Source organism: Monodon monoceros, unplaced genomic scaffold, assembly GCF_005190385.1.
Source record: "Monodon monoceros isolate NGI ecotype Baffin Bay Population unplaced genomic scaffold, NGI_Narwhal_1 Super_Scaffold_19, whole genome shotgun sequence".
Lineage (NCBI taxonomy): Eukaryota > Metazoa > Chordata > Mammalia > Artiodactyla > Monodontidae > Monodon > Monodon monoceros.
Window position 1 is genome coordinate 23,686,267 of NW_021703775.1, and position 22,684 is coordinate 23,708,950.

Genomic DNA, 22,684 nt, shown 5'->3' on the forward strand with positions numbered 1-22,684 from the left:
TAAGCTGTAAGTTCAAAAGAGCCCAGAAGGATTGAGGAAGTGAACCAAAAGATGCGGGAATGTACCTCAACCCACAACCTGGAGTTTCCATTCTATTGAAACATGAAAATTTTCCAGTTAAAATCCCAGTCTACAAATTATATAGTGGGATAAAACTAATATTTTATTCTAATTATTCCTAAATTGTACTGGGTATCAAAATCCTTTCAGGAGCTTCTAAAGAGTTCCAATATCTCAAAGATTCTGATTCAATACAACTACAGAAGGACCTGAGTATCAGGTTTTGTGGAAGCTCCCCCATGTTTAAAATGGGTATTCAAAGTCGAAAAACACTGAATTGAAGACTTTGTTTCTTCTGTTTCTGTGGTTATTTACCTAACTGGATGTTGTTTACTTCTTTGTGGATTATTTTTTTCCTCTTTCTTTCTTCTGTTTTTATACCAGCTAGTGACTTCTCTGTTTCAGAACTTCTTTTAGTGTATTCCTTGGTGCAGCTATACTAACTTCGTCTGGGAAATTGTTAGAAATGCATTGCTTGGATCTGATGAAGTAAAATTTATATTTTAAGGCAGGACAAGAAAAATTAAGCACAAAATTCTTTGTGTGTTAACTTGGACCTCCTCCTTCACTCCCTAATGTGCAATATGCATCTGCATTACACGTTAACCAGAACTCCTCAAAGAGGGTAGTGCCTATCTGACCATAAAGATCAGGGGTTTTTTCCTACCTTCTGAAAAGAATTGTGTTCCTTCCCAACTCTGTAGGGTATCATGGTGACTTGCTGCTTGCTTTATACCTGCTTAACTGGAGAATGTATCCTTGGTGAACTTTTTGTAAAATATTAGCTTTTGATACAATTATTTGTCTTGTAAATGTATGTGACTGTGCCTTCTACTTCTAATAGGAGGAACACTTCTCAGGGTTTTCTGAGAGTCTGCCTCCCAGGTTATAATCCCTAATTTGGCTTGAATAAAATTCCTTTTTTTCCTTCTTAACTTGATTGTTAATTGAATTTTTGTCAGCAGGCCACACCCCAGACCTTCTAAATCAGAAACTCAAGATCGGTTCCAACCATCTCTGTACAGTCTTCCTTCCATATCCCATGTTTGGCATCTGATAATACAACCAACCATGAATGGAAAATAATTTTTTTTAATTCCAGAATGTTCCAAAAGGCAAAACCTGAATTTTATTTTGCCTACTAAGTATTTGGTCCCTCCTTCTTTCTACTAGATCCATTTTCTTGATATTTTTCCCCAATTTTTAAACTTCTTTGGCCTCCTACCTTTAGATTGTATAAACTAATTGGGTTAGGGTTTTATTTCTGGTTTTGTTTGGGGCTCAGTATTAATGTTTACATTTTAATAGTTAAGGATTTATTCATAATTTATTTATTATTCTATCAATTCCCTAGGTAAACTCAAGATCCCTTTATTCTCACCCCTCCTACTTCTGCAAAGCAAATTTTTTTGCTAATATAACTGGCAAAGTCCACTTTCCTAGAGACTTTTGTGAGGGTGAATCCTTTTGGGATTCTTCCTCTCTCATTCTCTTCTTTCTCTTGAAGCATCTGTATTAGTATCACCTAGAGCTGCCTCCCACTTGAGAAGGGGCTTCTTATGAACCCACAGCACAGGAAAAATGGAATGAGCAGTTTTTCAAAACTGTGCTATACCTTGGAGGATGTTATTCTCTTTCCTCTGATGTGCTTTATCTATAGGTTATATTTCCATTATGTAGAAAAAGTATGATGGAAGGAAACATATTAATATATATTAATTAGTATATATATTAATATATAGTCAGGGTGGAGGGGTTGGTTAAGGAAGGGACCATGGTTTGTTTCTGGCTTAGATATCAAACTCTCTGACACTTTCAAAATGTCTTTTTTTCTCTCCATGTATTCCAGTTCAGTTCAGCATGAGAATGCATGGGAATTTAGAACCCAAATCCACTTCAGAGGAAATATCACTTTTCCATTTGTAACTCTCTTATACAACTGGCATGGTGCTAACTGACTGGTCAATAATCACTTGAATTACCCTTTTGGTTTTTTTTTTTTTTTCTTCTCTGTTTTGTGTCTAGCACCCTTGGACAGGATTGAAGATTTCCTGAGTTCTCTAGAAATAGCTATCAAAATCCTTCAAAAGTTTATTCCAACCAATCCTTCTAATATTGCAGCAAACAGAAGAATTACTAGTTTTGTGTCTGTCATTCAAGTTTAATGGCTATTATGTTTTGGAGAGCTTTGATGGATTCTCTTTTTCAGCATTAAAAATAAAAATAGTATTCTGAAAATTGTTTTCCAGTTTTAATGAGACATAATTGACAAATAAGATTGCATAAGTTTATGGTGTACAACATATTGATTGGATATGCTTATACATTGCAAAATGCTTATTACCATAGTGTTAGCTAATAAGTCAATCATGTCATGTAATTTATGTGGTGAAAAATTTAAGATCTAATCTCTTAGCTTTCAAGTATATAGCACAATATTGTTAACTATAATCACCATGTTGTGCACTAGATCTCCAGAATTTTACCTTCTAAGTGGAAGTCTGTTTCCTTTAACTAACATCTTCCCATTTGCCCCACCCCAAACACCTGGTAGAGACATTCTACTATCTACTTTTACAAGTTTGGCTTTTTTGTAAAATTCCACATATAAGTGATATCATACAGTATTTGTTTTTTTCTGTCTAATGTTTCACTTAGTATAATGTCCTTAAGGTCCATTCATATCATGACAAATGGCAGAATTTCTTCTTTCTCTTGGCTGAATAATATTCTATTATTTATATATACACATATATATTTTAATCTCCCTCATCTATTTCACTCACTTTCCCCCAACAACCACCAGTGTGTTCTATGTATCTATTTCACTTGGCATAATATCCTCTAGGTCCATCCATGTTGTCACAAATGGAAATATTTTATTCTTTTTTATGTATGAATAATATTTCATTATATATATATACACCATTATATATACCATATATATAGTATGTATGGTATATATATGGTATAAATATGGTATATATATGGTGAATATATGTATATATATATATATATATATATATGGTATATACCATGTCTTCTTTATCCATTCACTTACTGATGAGTACTTAGGCACTTAGGTTGCTTCTATATCTTGGCTATTGTAAATAATGTTGCAATGAACATGGGGGTACATCTCTTTTCAAATTAGTATTTTTGTTTTCTTAGGAAAGATATCCAGAAGTGAAATTTCTGGGTTGTATGGTAGTTCTATTTTCAAGTTTTTGAGGGACCTCCATATTGTTTTCCATAGCGGCTGCACCAATTTACTTTCCCACCAACCGTGCAAAAGCTTTTCCTTTTCTCCATATCCTTACCATCATTTTTTATTTGCTCTCTTTTTAATAATAGCCATGCTGACAGGTGTGAGGTGATATCTCATTGAGGTTTTGATTTGTATTTCCATGATTATTAGTGATGCTGAGCATCTTCTCATGTATCTGTTGGCCATCTCTATGTCTCCTTTGAAAAAATATCTATTCAGGTCCTCTACCCATTTCATAAACAAATTGTTTGTTTTTTGATGTTGAGTTGTATAAGTTATTTGTATATTTTGTATATTAACCCCTTATTAGATATATCATTTGCAAATATTGATATCATCTCCCACTCTGTAGGTGGTGTTTCATTTTGTTTAGTTTCCTTCAATGTGCAATGGCTTTTTAGTTTGATGTACTCCTCTTTGTTTATGCTTGTTTTTGTTTCCCTTCCCTGAGGAGACATATACAAAAAAAATATTATGTTGACTGATGTCAAAAACATACTGCCTATATTTCCTTCTAGAAGTTGTATGGTTTCAGGTGTTACATTTCAGTCTTTAATCCATTTTGAATTTATTTTTGTGTCTGGTATGAGAGAGTAAATCCAGTTTGATTCTTTTGCATGTAGCTGTGCAGTTTTCCCAACATCACTTGTTGAAGAGGCTGTCTTTTCCCCACTGTATACTCTTGCCCACTTTGTTACAGATTAATTGTCCATGTAAGTGTCAGTTTCTTTCTGGGTTCTCTATCCTGTTTCATTGACCTGTGTGTCTGTTTTTGTGCCAGCACCACACTGTTTTAATTACTATAGTTTTGTAGCATACTTTAAATCAGGCAGTGTGATACCTCCAACTTTGTTCTTCTCAACACTGCTATGGCTATTCACAGTCTTTTGTGTATTCATACTAATTTTAGAATATTTGTTCTAGTTCTGTGAATAATACCATGCATATTTTTATAGGGATTGTATTGAATCTGTAGATTGCTCTAAGTAGTTTGGTCATCTTAAAATATTAATTCTTCCAGTCCATGAGCATGGCATCTATTTTAATCTGTTTGTGCTATCTTCAATGTCTTTTCTCAGTGTCTTATAGTTTCTTAAATAATGTTCATTTACCTTCTTATTTAGGTTTATTCCTAGTAATCATATATTTTTTTTATTCAATTGTAAATGGGATTGTTTTCTTCATTTCTCTTATTGTGCATTCTAGGAATAAACCTACCTAAGGAGACAAAGGACCTGTATGCAGAAAATTATAAGACACTGATGAAAGAAAATAAAGATGATACAAATAGATGGAGAGATACACCATGTTCTTGGATTGGAAGAATCAACATTGTGAAAATGACTCTACTACTGAAAGCAATCTACAGATTCAATGCAATCCCTATCAAACTACCACTGGCATTTTTCACAGAACTAGAACAAAATATTTCACAATTTGTATGGAAACACAAAAGACCCCAAATAGCCAAAGCTACCTTGAGAAAGAAAAACAGAGCTGGAGGAATCAGGCTCCCTGACTTCAGACTACACTACAAAGCTACAGTAATCAAGACAGTATGGTACTGGCACAAAAACAGAAATATAGATCAATGGAACAGGATAGAAAGCCCAGAGATAAACCCATGCACATATGGTCACATTATCTTTGATAAAGGAGGCAATAATACACAGTGGAGAAAAGACAGCCTCTTCAATAACTGGTGCTGGGAAAACTGGACAGGTACATGTAAAAGTATGAGATTAGAACACTCCCTAACACCATACACAAAAATAAACTCAAAATGGGTTAAAGAACTAAATGTCAGGCCAGAAGCTATCAAACTCTTAGAGGAAAACATAAGTAGAACGCTCTATGACATAAATCACAGCAAGATCCTTTTTCACCCACCTCCTAGAGAAATGGAAATAAAACAAAAATAAACAAATGGGACCTAATGAAACTTCAATGATTTGGCACAGCAAAGGAAACCATAAAGAAGACCAAAAGACAACCCTCAGAATGGGAGAAAATATTTGCAAATGAAGTAACTGACAAAGGATTAATCTCCAAAATTTACAAGCAGCTCATGCTGCTCAATAACAAAAAAACAAAAAATCCAATCCAAAAATGGGCAGAAGACCTAAATAGACATTTCTCGAAAGATATACAGATTGCCAACAGACACATGAAAGAATGCTCAACATCATTAATCATTAGAGAAATGCAAATCAAAACTACAATGAGATATCATCTCACACTGGTCAGAATGGCCATCATCAAAATATCTAGAAACAATAAAAGCTTGAGAGGGTGTGGAAAAAAGGGAAACTCTGGCACTGTTTGTAGGAATGTAAATTGATACAGCTACTATGGAGAACAGTATGGATTTCCTTAAAAAACTACAAATAGAACTACCATACGACCTAGCAATCCCACTACTGGGCATATGCCCTGGGAAAACCATAATTCAAAAAGCATCATATACCAAAATGTTCATTGCAGCTCTATTTACAATGGCCAGAACATGGAAGCAACGTAAGTGTCCATCTACAGATGAATGGATAAAGAAGATGTGGCACATATATACAATGGAATATTACTCAGCCATAAAAAGAAATTAAATTGAGTTATCTGTAGTGAGGTGGATGGACCTAGAGTCTATCATACAGAGTGAAGGAAGTTAGAAAGAGAAAAACAAATACCATATGCTAACACATATATATGGAAAAAGAAAAGTCATGAAGAAAAAAAAAAAGTCATGAAATACCTTCAGGTAAGACAGGAATAAAGACACAGACCTACTAGAACATGGACTTGCAGATATTGGGAGGGGGTAGGGTAAGCTGTGACAAAGTGAGAGAGTGGCATGGACATATATACACTACCAAACATAAAATAGATAGCTAGTGGGAAGCAGCCGCATAGCACAGGGAGATCAGCTAGGTGGTGGGAGGGGTGGGAGTTGGAAGGTGGGAGGGAGGGAGACGCAAGAAGGAAGAGATATGGGAACATATGTATATATATAACTGATTCACTTTGTTATAAAGCAGAAACTAACAAACCATTGTAAAGCAACTATACTCCAATAAAGATGTTTAAAATTAATAATAATAATTTTTAAAAATGCAAAAGATTTCTATACATTAATTTTGTATCCTGCAACTTTATCAAATTCATTGATTATTTCTAATGTTTGGCAATTATTTTAGGATATTCTATGAATAGCATCATGTCATTTGCAAACATTAACAGTTTTGCTCCTTTCTTTCAAAACTGGATGCTTTTTCATTCTTTTCCTTGTCTGATTGCCTTCGCTAGGACTTCCTCTGCTATGTTGAGTAAATATGGCAAGAGTAGGGCATTCTTATGTTGGGCCTATCTTACAGGAAATGCTTTCAGGTTCTGGCCATTGAGTATGATGTTAGCTGTGGGTTTATTATATATGACTTTTATATATGATCTCTATTATATATAACCACTTTCTTCTTGTTTTTGTATCCATTCAGCTACTTAATGTCCTTGATTGGAGTATTTAGTCCATTTACATTGAAAGTAAATTTTGATAGGTATGTATTTATTGTCATTTTGTTAATTATATGGGTTTTTTTAAAGTTTTTTTTTGTTCCTTTCTTTTTCTTTTGTTCTTTTCCCTTGTGATTTAATGGCTATCCTTAATGTTATATTTGGATTCCTTTCTCTTTTGTGCATGTTTATGTTTTATAGATTATCACTTTGTGATTACTGATAGGTTTATATATAGCAATTTACATATATATATGTATATATATCTACATATATAACTATAAACTTAAATCTGCATATGCATATACTTTTCCAGGAATTCATCCATTTCTTTTAGGTTATCCATTTTGATGGTGTATAATTGTTCATAATAGACTCATGATCTCATGTATTTCTGTGGTATCAGTTGCAATACCTCTTCTTTCATTTTTTATTTTATTTGCATCTTCTCTCTTTCCAAAGGTTGTCAATTTTGTTTATCTTTTCAAAATACCAGTTCTTAATTTTCTGGATCTTTTCTAGCATTTTTCTGGTCTTTATTTTACATATTTCTGCTCTGATCTATGTCACTTACTTCTTTCTGCTACCTTTGGTGTTACTTTATTCTTTTTATGGGTTCTCGAGAGGGGCAAAGTTAGGTTATTTCTCTGAGATATTTCTTTTTTCTTAAGGTAGGTGTTTATCCCTATAAACTTTCTTCTTCTGCATCCTATAAGTTTGGTATAGTTTGTTTCTTTTTCAGTTATTTCCAGGTTTTTAAAAAATTTTTTCCATCTGATACTTCTTTGATCCATTGATTGTTTAGGGGTATGTAGTTCCCTCATACTTATTTTCTGCTTTCTGTGTGTGTTTGTTTTCTAGTTTTATACTACTGTGGTTAGAAAAGATACTTGGTATAATTTCAATCTTCTTTAATTTTCTAAGACTTGTTCTATGAATTGTCATATGGTCTATCCTGGAGAATGTTCTGTGTATACTTGAGAAGAATGTGTATTCTGCTGCTACTGGGTGGAATATTCTGTATATTTTGAATAGGTCCGTTGGTCTAAAGTATAGTTCAAATCTAATATTTTCTTGCTGATTTTCTGTCTGGATGATCTATACATTGTTGAAAATATGTTATTGAAATCTACTAATATTTTATTGTCTATTTGTCCCTTCAGATCTGTTAGTGTCTGCTAAATATATTTAAGTGCTTCAATGTTGGGTGCAAATATACGATAATTGCTATAGCTTCTTGGTAAATTGACCCCTGTATGGACTATCTTTTTCCTTCCCTTTATTTTGAAACCATTTGTGTCCTTAAAACTGAAGTGAGTCTCCTGCAGTCAGTGTATAGTTTGTTCTTTTTTCCAATCCATCCAGGCACTCTCTGTCTTTTGATTGGATAATTCAATCTATTTATATTTAGAGTAATTATTGATAAATAAGAAATTGTGAATGCCATCTTATTAATTATTTTCTGGCTGTTTTATAGTTTCCCTGTTCCTTTCTTCCTCTCTTGCTGCCTTCCTTTGTGAATTTATAATTCTCCATATTGTTATACTTTGATTCTTTTCTATCTTTTTTGAATCTACTGTAGATTCTTACTTTAAAACATGTCACAAATAACCATCTATTTTATGCTGATAAGAATTTAACTTTGATCACATCGAAAACTCTATCTTTTTACTCCCCCCTTTTTACATTTTTGAAGTCAAAATTTACCTGTTTTATATTGTGTATTCATTAACAAATTAAAGCATCTATAGTTATTTTTAATACATTTGTTATTTAACTAAGTGCTTAACACACCACTATTTTACAAACCGTATCAGAGTGTTCTGAGTTTACTGTGTTTATTTTATTATTATTATTTTATGTCTTATTACATATATACACGCTATCTTTATGTGTGTTGTATATATTCATTTATTTTCATGTGATTAATTAACATCTCTATTTCAGCCTGAAGAACTCCTTTCATTACCCTTTTAAGGCAAGTCAGGTGGTGATAAATTACCTCAGCTTCGTTTGTCTGGGAGTCTTTGATTATCTTTCATTTCTGTAGGATAACTTTTCCAGATAAAGTACTCCTAGTTGACTTTTTTTTTTCTTTTAGCACTCTGAATATACCATCCTACTCTGTGCTGAACTATAATGCTTCTGTTGAGAAATCTACTGATAGCCTAGTGTCAGTTCCCTTGTAGGCTACAATATTATTTTACTGTTTTTAAGATTCTCTATGTATCTTTGGTTTTTGACAGTTTTATTTTATTGCGTCTTGGAGAGGACTTCTTTAGATTAATTTTGTTTGTTATCTTATGACATTCACATTCATAAACTTGGATAGTTCAAATCTCTCCCCAGATTTGGAAAGTTCTCAGCCATTATTTCTTTAAATAAGCTTTCTGCTTCCTTTCACTCTTCTCCTTCAGGAACTCCAATAATTCATATATTGCTTCTTTTGATGGTGTCCCATAAATCACATAGGTTAGCTTCATTCTTTTTTATGTTTTGTATTTATTTTCCTCTAACTGGATAATTTCAAAGTACATATTTTCTAACACACAGATGTTTTCTTTTGTCTATTCTGTGGTTGATGTTCTCTATTTTTTAAAATGTATTCATTGAATACTTCAGCTTCAGAATTTCTGTTTGTTTTTTTAAAATTATTTCTATATCTTTGTTAAGTATCTCATTTTTTTCATGTATTATTTTCCATATTTCATTGCACTGTCTTCCTGTATTTTCTTGTATCTCATTGAGTTTCCTTAAAAACACTTTTTTGAATTCTTTATCAGATAAATCATAGATGTCCATGTCTTTTGGTTTGATTAATGGAAGATTAGTGTAATTCTTTAGTCATATTTCATTGATTTTTCGAGTTCTTTGGAGTACTGCATTGCTGCCTTCACTTTTGAAGTAGCAGTCACTTCTTCCAATATTTACTCATTGCCTTCATGGAAGAAATACTTTCCATCAACCTTGTGCTAGAGATTCTGAGGCTTTCTCAGACCTTGTATGGATACACCTGCTTTATGCTTCTTAGTCCCTCTTGTGGCTGAATTCTTAAGTTTGTATGTCTTCTCCCAATCTTATAATGAACCAAGTCAACTGTTGATAGCCATTCTTTTGTTTTCCTGAAGGTGGTGCTACAAGTCAAATTTGTGGTTTCTTCCTGGCCTGCAGACTCTGGCTTGCTTTCTGTGTGTGGTTCCTGCCTTTTACCAAAGCTTTCTCTTGCCACCGTCCTTGGGGAAGCACACACAGAAAGCCAGCCACAGAGTGGGAGAGGTGTGGGAGAGACATATGCCACGTATCTGCAGAATAGTTGTGAGGATCACATGAGGCTTTCTCATTGGCTTCTTTGTAGGCTTCCTGATGGAGCCCACAATGCAGTCATCAGGAACCATGTCCCTTTAATGCTGTCCGTATATATTATCTGTTACTCTCCCAATTCCCCAATCCCCAGGTAAAGCACACCAGATTTAGTACTCTGGATGCTGCAAGAGAGAAATGAGTTTCTTTGGCAGCATCCTACAAGATGGGGAAGCAGGACACTCTCGGCTTTCCCTTTCTCCCACAAAAGAAATCAACCTAAGCTGTTGTGCCTTGGGTGAGGGGGAATGTAGGCAAGGTCAAGCTGTTTCTCTTACCCATTCCAATGCATCCAAGCTTGTATTTTTTATTTATTTATTTATTTTTTGCTTCAATGGAGTGCTGGGACTTCTCTGAAAACCTAGACTTCCACAAAGGCTCTTTCATCTATAGGTGACTGCCAAAGCCAGTGTGTTCCATGTGCTCCCAGACCACAGCTGAGAGGAACTAAAATGAGTTCATAGGCTACTGCAGGGTACACAGATGAGATCAAGTTCTGTCTGCCTATTATCCAATGCACAGATGTGAAAGACTCCTCCTAGGTTCCCTGGCATATGGTACTGAATCTCACAGTTCCCACAAAGACTCTTTTGTTCATGGATGGGTGCCAAATTTTTGTTGTTAAATGGGGTGTCTAAAACAAAATATATCTTATGCTACCATGATGCTGATGTCACTCAAGTGGAATTTAAAATTTTTTGTTAATAGATTTCAATTGCAAGTATTTCAAAACCCATAATTTATCCATATAAATATGACTGTTCAAATAAAATAATTTTAATTTACCTCTCTTATAATAAAATAAGTTTAATTTTCATCAGAAGCATTTTGAAATTTAGTGTACAACCCCATCCCACTTTTCCAAGGTTTAATGTGACAAAGAAGACTCAGAAGTAATAATATCTCTACAATGCTGTTCTCCTTTCCTTCTTTCTTTCTACATGTGTTTGGGAGGGCTGGGATTTGAGAGAATAAGGCAGGCCCAAAAGAAACAATAGTTTATTGTATCAGATTTTCTGTATATATATATATATAAAAAAAGAGAGATGAAATAGGTCCTGGAAACAGACACCTTGATTTCAAATCTTAATCCCATTTCTTGCCATATGTGTGCTCAGAAACTCAAGGATAGGGGCCATATCTATGTGGAAAATCACTTTGGCTGAAATGAGGAGGATGAGGCAAGTTGAGCAAGAGAGGATGTGGGAAAACCTATTGGAATATAAAGTCCAAGTGAGTGTTTATGGTAACTTGAATGGGATGATGACTTATAGAAGGAAATAATTTGTAAGTTTTCAATGATATTTCAGAAAGAAATGAGCAGTGCTTGGCAATGGATTAGGTCTAGGTCAAAGAAGAAAATTTCAGTGATGACTCCTTGTTTCTGATTTACACAGCAATAATTTCAAATTTTTCATTTAAAATAAAAAGACCAATTTGGAGAAGCAGACTTTAGGTTAGGCTTAAGACAGCCTAGTAAGAACATTAATTATCAGTGAGAGAGCCAAGTCGGAAACTTGAGTAAGATAAACATAGCTAAAGTGGACCCAAGAACAGAGAGTAGCCAACAGCATCAAATACTGCTGAGAACTTAAGCTAGATGAGAGTTATTTTAAATCCCTCTGGACTTTAAAGGTCTTTCCTTTCCATGAAGACCTCGATGATCAGAAAAAGCCATTTCAAAAGAGACAAGGTACAAAAGCTAGATTGGGAAGAGCTGAAAGCAAAATTGGAGGAGACAAATTTATATAAAAGAATATAAACAATTCAGTTAAGGAGTTTGGATATAAAATTGGTATAATATGGAAGTACAGATGCAGGGTATTTAGTTTTCATTAGTTTTATGATAACTATAGGCATTGTATTACAAATTTAATTTTTTTCTATATTTTGAAACTATATTATATTTCTATAATTTCTTAAAATTCTAAATGCTTCATTAATAGTTTTTAATGAAACATCAAACTTTTAATTGGTTACTTTCAAATACTTAAGTCTAATAGTGATTGGGGGATATCATGGAAGAAATAGAAATAAAGTTCCAGAATTTTCCTTTTCTTAAATAAAAACTTCATCTTTAAAATAAAGAGTCACGAGATACCTGTACAAAATCTGTGGGATTTTTAAATGTCACCCCTTATGCTGGGGTGACTGTTCCATGTGCTCTCTATTTTGAGGTCATTTATTTGGGTGACATCAGAAAGCTCCAGTGCCCTGATATTATTATTCAAGTAAAACTTTATCTAATTTAACATTTGATACATTACATTAACATGTTATTTATAAACAGAAGCTGCCTTGCCTTGGCAGATATACGTAATGTGCATACTGGAGTTAACAGCCCATCACACAAGAAACATAAGCTGTTCAAACACACAAGGAAGTCCTCCAGAGGCTGAAGGTATGAGAAATATCATAAGAGATTTATTCTCCCTCAAAAAATGGCTAAGCTGAACTCATGCAGTCATCTGCCTTAGTTCTACACTACTTTTTTTTTCTGTTCAAATATTTAGGTTTCCCTTTGTTCTGTCACCCTTCACTTAACTTTTTTTCTATAATTCTTGTGTTGGTGTGTGTTTGTGTGTCCGTGTTCATGTGCAAGTGCACATGTACTAGCTCATGAGGCATTAATCCATTCTTTCTTCTATCTTCATCATGTCTATTCTGTGTTAAGAGTATCGCATCTGTCCAGTAAATTTTAGAAGCAAATATGCTCTTGTATGTCTAGTAAGAATATATTTTTACAACCTTGTCAACTGATTAATAAAAAAATATTGTTTATAGCCAGGTGTGGAGAAAAGTACCTACAGAGACTCTTAATAGATTCATAAAAATGTAAATTTATTATGGAGCAAAAGCCATGCTTTTAAGGAGTAAAGAATGAAGAAAGACTATGTCTTTAGTCTTTTATTTAACAGGAGTGTGTCTAAAGAAATATGATTTTTGATTATAACACACACTGGATAAAGTTAGTCAATTATCCTAGGTTTTATCCTCACTTTTTCTACTTTCTGATAAAACTCCTTTACCATTCTGAAATATGTTTAAAGTGATGTAAGAAGTGAAGTAGAATCCATCAGAATTATCAGTTGATCTAAAACGGCAAGATTTTCTGACCCTTGAGCTTCTATCAAGCATTATATAATCATTTAAGAATATTTCACAAGGTTTTTAAAGAACATATTAATAATGTAATGATTTTGACCTTTATTATGTATATTGTTAAAATGTCAAGGTGACTATTCATCTAATTGTTAATTACCCTCTTTATATAAGAAAATAAATGTAGTTTTCCAGTGATTTGTTCTTATTGGAATTTTGATAAATGGATTTAGATTTATTTTATTTTGCTAAGAAATTTTCTTTAAAATTTTGAAGCTTGTTCAATTTACTTTTCTCTGAATTAAAGGAAACACATTATAAAGGTCATTTAAAATAGGAATCTAATGAAGAAATCAAAATCATCTTTAAATATATATATATATATACTTTTTATTCACATGATTAATTTTTATTGATTGACTGAAGTGTTCTGTCTATTCACAATATTAAGCTTATTACTTTGTTATTCAATTCCTCCATACCTTTAATTGTGTCTACTTTATATGTAAATTTAACTAGGTGTGTTAAACTCGTCCATTACTAAAGGATATAAGTTATCCTATAAGATATAGGTTAATTTATACAACAAATATTTATTGGGCTGCAACTATTGACAGACATTGTTCTTGCTTCCAAGGGTATACCAGTCAAAAAAACTGACAACTCATGAAGTTTATATTCTAGTAAGTATGAGAAAAGCAACAGATACATGCAAATGGGTATGTTAGATTGTTATATGTGCTATGAAATAAAGTAAAAGCAATGGGAAGGTATAAGGAGAGTGAGGAGGGGTGAAAGTTTAAATAACATTCTCAAAGAAGTCCCACTGTGGCTATCTGGGGGGTAACCTTCAAATAATAAGAAGCAAGGGTAAAATCCCTGAAGTGGGTACAGACCTAACATGTTCAAGGAGCAGCAGTGAGACCAGTGTGACTAAAGAAAAATGACCAAAGATAGTGACAGGAGCTGAGGTCAAACAGGTAACAAGATGTCAGATGGTTAGAACCTTGAGTTTTAATAAATTTAAATGTAAAAACTGAATCAGTGTAAAATAATTCTCTTAAAACACAAAGTTATTGTTTTTAGGACTATATTTCACTTTAACTACTGCATTGTGTTGCTGTATTACACCGTGAATATCAAGCATATGCACTGTTTCTAGTATTACACATAAACACATCTCTGATCTAATCCATATCAACAAATTGTCCAGTCAGAATAACTTTGTTTCTATACAATGATGTAATATTAAATATATTTATTTGAATATTTTAGGCAGACAGCATGAGTTACAGTGATACCTTCGTAAAATGTAATGGTAATTACATTGAAACACTTATTTCTGAAATTATAGCATAATTAAATTATATTTCTAGTTTTAAAAATAAATAGGACAATTATGTTTTACTTTAAAACAATTTTAGTATGATATTGGTGCAGAATCTAATGGAGGTGCAAAAGCTAGTACTGCAATTAAAACAGTAAAGAGAAAAAGAACTAGGAAGAGGTACCTCACAAATTTCAAAATAAGTGGCATTGTAATTTGCTACAGCAGAGAAAAATTTAAAAGCTGTTTAGAAAATAGGAAGTATGTTTGGAACAACTATGGTATGGGAATCTACTTTTCAACTAAGAATTTTATGAAATATAAAGCTGATTAAGTAATTCCAATGAAAATGTAGTATCCAAATTGAGATGATCTTTAAGTATAAAATACACATTGGACTCCAAAAATTTAGGACAAATGAAAATATATAAGATAGTTCACAAATAATTAGTATATTGATTATCTGCTGAAGTGACAATATTTTTTTAAATATTTGGTTTATTTAATATATTTTTAAATTTTTTATATATATTTTATATATTTTTATATATTTTTATATATTTTATATATTTAATATTTACAATATTTACAATATTTACAATATTTAATATTTACAATATTTACAATATTTAATATATTTAAATATTTGGTTTATTTAATATATTACTAGAATTAATGTCACTGATTTCTTTACTTTTTTAATATGGTTAGAAAAATTAAAATTGTATATATTGTATGCACTGTATTTCTACTGAAGAGTCCTAGTTTATATCATTTGGGTGAAGATCATCCTGCTTTGTGCAGGGGTCTCCTGTGTACAGCAAGATGTTAAGCATTCCTGGCATCTGGTTATTAAATGCCAGTAGAAACACCCAGTCATTTCAACAACAAAAAATCTTCTACCACCAAATGAGACCAACTGTTTACATTGAAATACATGGGAATTCCCACAGCTAGAGCCTACAGGCAGAGCATTCACTTAGTTTACAATAGAAACCTAGGAGTTTTAAACTAGAGGAAGATGCATGTGCTATCAGATGCTGAGAAAAAAAAATGACTTTTTTTTTCCAACATCTTTATTGGAGTATAATTGCTTTACATTGTTGTGTTAGTTTCTGCTGTATAAAAAAGTGAATCAGCTATACGTATACATATATCCCCATATACCCTCCCTCTTGCGTCTCCTTCCCACTCTCCATATCCCATCCCTCTAGTTGGTCACACAGCACCAAGATGATCTCCTTGTTCTATGTGGTTGCTTCCCACTAGCTATCTATTTTGCTAGTGTATATATGTCAATACCACTCTCTCACTTTGTCCAGCTTACCCTGCCCCTTCTCCATGTCCCCAAGTCCATTCTCTATGTCTGTGTCTTTATTCCTGTCTTACCCTTAAGTTCTTCAGAACTTTTTTTTTTGATTCCATATACATGTGTTAGCATATGGTATTAGTTTTTCTATTTCTGACTTACTTCATTCTGTATGACAGACTCTAGGTCCATCCACCTCACTACAAATAACTCAATTTAGTTTATTTTTATGGCTGAGCAGTATTATATTGTATATATGTGCCACATCTTCTTTATCCATTCATATGTCAGTGGAAACTTAGGTAGCTTCCATGTCCTGGCTATTGTAAATAGTGCTGCAATGAACATTGTGGTACATGACTATTTTTGAATTATGGTTATCTCAGGGTATATGCCCAAAAGTGGGATTGCTGGGCCATATAGTAGTTCTATTTTTAGTTTTGTAAGGAAACTCCATACTGTTCTCCAAAGTGGCTGTATCAATTTATATTGCCATCAAAAGTGCAAGAGGGTTCCCTTTTCTCCACACCCTCTCCAGCATGTATTGTTTGTAGATTTTTTGATGATGGCCATTCTGACTGGTGTGCGGTGATAGCTCATTGTAGTTTTGATTTGCATTTCTCTAATGATTAGTGATGTTGAGCATCCTTTCATGTGTTTGCTGGCAATCTCTATATCTTCTTTGGATAAATGTCTATCTAGGTCTTCTGCCCATTTTTTGATTGTTTTTTTTGTTTGTTTGTTTGTTTTGCTTTTTTGATATTGAGCTGCATGAGCTGCTTGTATACTTTGGAGATTAATACTTTGTCAGTTGCTTCATTTGCAAGTATTTTCTCCTATTCTGAGGGCTGTCTTGTTTATGGTTTCCTTTGCTATGCAAAATGTTTAACGTTTCATTAAGTCCCATTTGTTTATTTTTGTTTTTATTTCCATTTCTCTAGGAGGTGGGTCAAAAAGGATCTTGCTGTGATTTATGTCTTAGAGTGTTCTGCCTATGTTTTCCTCTAAGAGTTGTATAGTGTTTGGCCTTACATTTAGGTTTTTAATCCATTTTAAGTTTATTTTTGTGTGTGGTGTTAGGGAGTGTTTTAATTTCATTCTTTTACATGTAGCTGTCCAGTTTTCTCAACACCACTTATTGAAGAGACTGTCTTTTCTTCTTTGTATATTTTTGCCTGCTTTATCAAAGATAAGGTGACCATATGTGCATAGTTTTATCTCTGGGCTTTCTAACCTGTTCCATTGATCTATATTTCTCTTTTTGTGCCAGTACCATACTGTCTTGATTACTGTAGCTTTGTAGTATAGTCTGAAGTCAGGTAGCCTGATCCCTCCAGCTCTGTTTTTCTTTCTCAAGGGTGCTTTGGTTATTCGGGGTCTTTTGTGTTTCCATACAAATTGTGAAATATTTTGTTCTAGTTCTGTGAAAAATGCCATTGGTATTTTGATAGGGATTGCCTTGAATGTGTAGATTGAAAATGGTTATACTACCCAAAGGAATGGCTTTGGTTGACCTAGGTCCTTAACCAATTACACCAAGAATTTTCCTGTGGTCCCCTGCTTGTGACTATTGACTGTAGGCTTGAATTTTTCTAGAAATCTGTGGGTTAAGATTTGCTTTTACTTCTCCTATATGTTTCATTTTTAAGTTGCATGCTTTTGCTTCTGCTGGATGTTTTTGTCCATCAATCAAATTCTATTTTTTATTATCAAAAATTTTCTCAAAATAATTTCTTAGAATTCCTCTAATAGGTTGTATATTAAAAGTGTTGTATTAACGCTTGTATGTATTATCCTCTTCATAGCCTCTTTGTAAGGAGGAAAGCCAATGTATGTGCTCTGTGCACTATCTTATTCACTAAACTTTCTAATTGCTAATTAGGCATGCAGTAAAGTTGAATTTTTGATAATTCTTAGTTGCAGCCATCTTGCTCTTACTTATGCTACTGGTTTTTAACTGGATTACTTTGGATTTTCTTGAGAAATAATAATAACAACTACCAACAAAAATTATTTTTTATCTATTTCTTTTTTTTTTTTTTTTTTTTGTAGTACGTGGGCCTCTCACTGTTGTGGCCTCTCCTGTTGCAGAGCACAGGCTCTGGATGCGCAGGCTCAGTGGCCATGGCTCACGGGCCCAGCCACTCCGTGGCATGTGGGATCTTCCCAGACTGGGGCACGAACCCATGTCCCCTGCATTGGCAGGCAGACTCTCAACCACTGCACCACCAGGGAAGCCCTTATCTATTTCTAATAGAACACTTTCTTCCCATATTATTGTATTAGGTAAAACTTCCCAAGCAGTAGTTGATAATAATGATGATAGAAGGCAAATTTACCTTCCTTCTTGGTTTTAACAGAGGTTGCCTCCTGAATATCTGAAGTTCAAATTCAAGTCACAAATAATTCTTTTTATGCTTGCCCAAAATTTTAAATTTAAAACTAAGCCATTTATGTAATATTTTGCTCTCCAGTTTACCACAGGGCTGGTCATTTTCCATGACTTTATACCAGATCTATTTCCTTTTTTGTCCTTATTTATTCCTTGAATGAAGAAACTGCATTTTTCTTAACTATTTAATTCTTGTATTAGCCATTAAGAAAACATTGGCTTGAGATTATTTTATTTTCAAAGTAGTTTTGTTGTTTTATTGAAAAGTAAAAGATATAAAATTAATTTTTTTAATAAAGACAAGTAAAATCAGCATAATTAAAACTGTTGTGAACTCAATCTCTAGTAATAACTACCTTTAACATCCTGGTATTTATGTTCTAAAATCTCTCTCTTTCTCTCTCTCTCTCTCGTCCTTGCACTCTCACTCTCTCATCTCTAAACTATTTTTACAAACAGATATCTCTCCTCTTATTACTTTCTTTATTCTTATATTTATCTGTCCATTCACTTATACAGTCAGTGAGAGCATCATAAGTCCTAGAAATAATTGTACATACAAAGGTAAATGGTGGTGGTCCAGGTAGACAAACAAGGTGGAACTAAAGTCAGGAGACAGAATATATTGAAGTAAATAGGCAGTTATAATACATTGTGATAAGTGCTATGACAGAGGGAGTACACGTGTTATGTGAGCACAAAGGAAAGGCCTAAAACATAGTTTTGGAAAGTTAGTAAATGTTATTTATAATATATAATATCTACACTGAAACCTTATGTATAAAGAGGAAAGAGATGACAGTATCAAAAATACATTCAATTGAAACACATTAATGTATACTACCAAAATGCCTTCCAGAAAGATAACATTGTTTAAATTGCTATATAGAATGTGTAAAACAATTTATCCACAACATCAATTATATTAACACATGTCAACTTAGGGATGAAAATGGTATCTGTCTTGCTCTGATTTGAATTTTTTGACTACTAAGTAACATTGAATTTATTTTCATTTCTTCATGAATTTTATGCTGCTCTCCCAAACCTTCTGTACTCTCTAGAAGAACTCTTTCGTGGTAACTGAAGTCCTCTAAATAATTAATCTATTCTCAAAATGCTTTCTCCATATCCTGGCTCTATCAACCTTAAATACTTTCAAAGCTGATGTAAACTTTATTTCTGATTTCTAAATATGCTTTCAGGCTCCTTTATTCCTACCCACTTTTAAAACTCCTATGTTCCTTGATGCTTGCTCCATTCAAAATCATCAACTCATCACTGCTCTTACTTTCATTTCCATCTCACATTCCTCCCTTTCTTAACCTACTATTGTTCTGGGTAAATTGAATGTCCTTTGGATAGTACAAATGACATGCTAGCTTCTTAGAACCTAACTCCAATATCTTCTCTCTTTCTTCTTCTCTCTTTTTGACTCACCATTTTTGTCTCAAACTCTTATATTCCTTCCTTAGATCTTGTTATTTCCTATAGGTGGTCATTCACAAAAATAAATGGCTTAAATACAAATATATAATTATCTGACCAAAACTTCTTTTTAATTCAGGATTCTCAAGTCGACTACATAATTTTATTTCATCAAGAACCTCAGTCATCGAATCTCCATTTTCTCATCACTTTATTCTCTCACATGCCACATTCTAGCCTCTAGTTCCTAGGCTATGATCCATCACATACTGGTATGTTTCCAACAGTAAAAATTATGTTAAATAGGGCTTTCCTAGTGGCACAGTGGTTTGGAGTCCACCTGCCGATGCAGGGGACATGGGTTCGTGCCCTGGTCCAGGAGGATCCCACGTGCCGTGGAGCGGCTGGGCCTATGAGCTATGGCCGCTGAGCCTGCGCGTCTGAAGCCTGTGCTTCACAGCGGGAGAGGCCACGGCAGTGAGAGGCCCGGATACCATACACACAAAAAAATTATGTTAAATATGTATTAAAAAAAGTATCACATAAAATATATTTAATTATGGGTTGCAAGTGAGTTGTTTTTCTCCCTCAAATTTTTGTATGCATTGCTGAACTGACATCCTGCCTTTAATGTTGCAGGACTAAGGACTGAAGATATTTTATATTTTGGAAGAAATAATCTTTTCTGCTTAAATCCTTATAGGCTATCTTATCGTTAGCCTTAAAAATCTAAATGTATTTTCCACAAAACATCTGTGCCTGAATTTATTTTCATTGACTCTGTCTAAAATAGACTGAGATTTCCCAATCCACAAATACCAATGAAGTCATTAATTTTTTCTTTCACTTACATTCATCGAATTTTTTTGTTCTGTCTTCTCCTTCAGGCATAAATATTATTTATAATTTACATCATCCATCTCAATGTTTTTAGCTCATCATTTTTCTTCCTATCTTTTTCTCTTTAAATTCTTGATGCTTTCTTGAAGTTACCTTAGACATCCCTGACTGATTTTCCTGCAGATTCAATTCTTTATAGCTGAAAATATAGATTTTACTTGTGTATTGGGTTTTTATTTTCTCTGAGGTCTTTGTTTTATCATCACCCCTTTTTCTAATTCTTTTTTCATCACCCTTTCTTCTCTCCTAATGAGTGTCTGCCTCTCTTTTATAGAGACAGAGCACTAGTGTACTCCAAAGATGCTAAAGACTTGCCTAAATATGACATCTAGAACTTTCAGTAGATCTATAACAAAAATAAGTTCTTCCTATGAGCCTTCTGGATACTATTCCCATTCCTTTATCCTGTAGCAGATTTCCTCATGCACAAGAGGAGTTTTCTACTTGCTCACTTTTTTCTTCCAGTTTCATTGAGATATAGTTGACATATAACACTGCATAAGTTTGAGGTGTACAGCGTAATGATTTGACTTTCACATATCATGAAATGATTATCATGATAAGGTTAGTGAACATTCACCATCTCATATAGATGCAAAATAAGAGCAAATGAAAAAATATATGAATCCCTTAGAATTTACTCTAACAACTTTCATAGATGAGATACAGCACTGTAATTATATTAGTCATTTTGTATATTACACTTCTAGAACTTATTTATTTTACAACTGAAAGTTTGTACCTTTTGATCACTTTCATCCAATTCCCCCTCCCCTCCTATAAACCCCTCCTGTGGTAACCATAAATCTGACATTTTTTCCTACAAGTGTCCTTATTTGGCTTTTATTTTTTTTGAAGTATAACTGACCCACAACACTATGTTAGCCCCTGGTGAACAACATAGTCATTTGCTATTTCTACACATTGCAAATCATGGCCACAATAAATCTAGTTACCATCTGTCATCATGCAAAAATGTTACATTATCATTGACTAACTATATTCCTCACTATATACATTTCATCCCCATTACTCATTTATTTTGTGATGGAAGTTTGTATCTTTAATCTCCCTCACCTATTTCACTCATTCTCCCACCTCCCTCCCCTCTGGCAACCACCTGGTTGTTCTCTGTATTTATGACTCTGTTTCTGTTTTGTTATGTTTGTTCATTTGTTTAGTTATTTAAATTCTACATATAAGTGAAATCATATAGTATTTGTCTCTCTCTATCTGACTTATTTCCCTTATTATATACTCTCTAGCTCCATTCATGTTGTTATATATTGCAAGATTTCATTCTTTTTTATGCCTGAGTAATATTCGCTATATATACACACCACATATTCTTTATCCGTTCAACTATTGATGAACACTAACATTGCTTCCATATCTTGGCTAGTGAATATGCTGCAATAAACATAAGAGCGCATATATCTTTTCAAATTAGTGTTTTTGTTTTCCTTGGACCCCTGAGCCCTGCAGGATCTAACACCACACATCAGTGAGCCAATACCAGCCCCAGAACCCCTAAGCTACAGCAAGCTGTGCCAAAACAGTTTTGCCCCTCCGCAGGATGGCACCAGCCCCAGTTCTCCTTGGGATGTGCAGTCAGCCTCACTTGAACCTGGCCCCACTTACCAGCTGCCAGCTGCCTCCATACTAGGCAGAACCTGGAAGCCCACTAACACAGAGCCCAATCCTACCAACCAGCATGCTCACAGTATTTGGCCAACCATAACATAAGGGTCCACTCAGCCCACATAGGGGGTACCTGTAGATCATATAGCTCTGGTGACCAAGAGAAGTGTGTTGTTGGGCACCATAAGATGTCTCCAAAGGCCATATCTCTAAGATCAGGAATCATGACCCACCTAATATAAAGAAATAAAGAAGTATGTATAAGGCAAAAGGAGGTGGAATGGCTGGCTACAGGGCTCAGAGGTCCCAGGGATGGTGCCAGCCCACTCATGAGTAATGGCAGGCCTCACCATGCTGGCTGTGGCCCTTGAGGGTCCTGTGACAGCTGCTGTG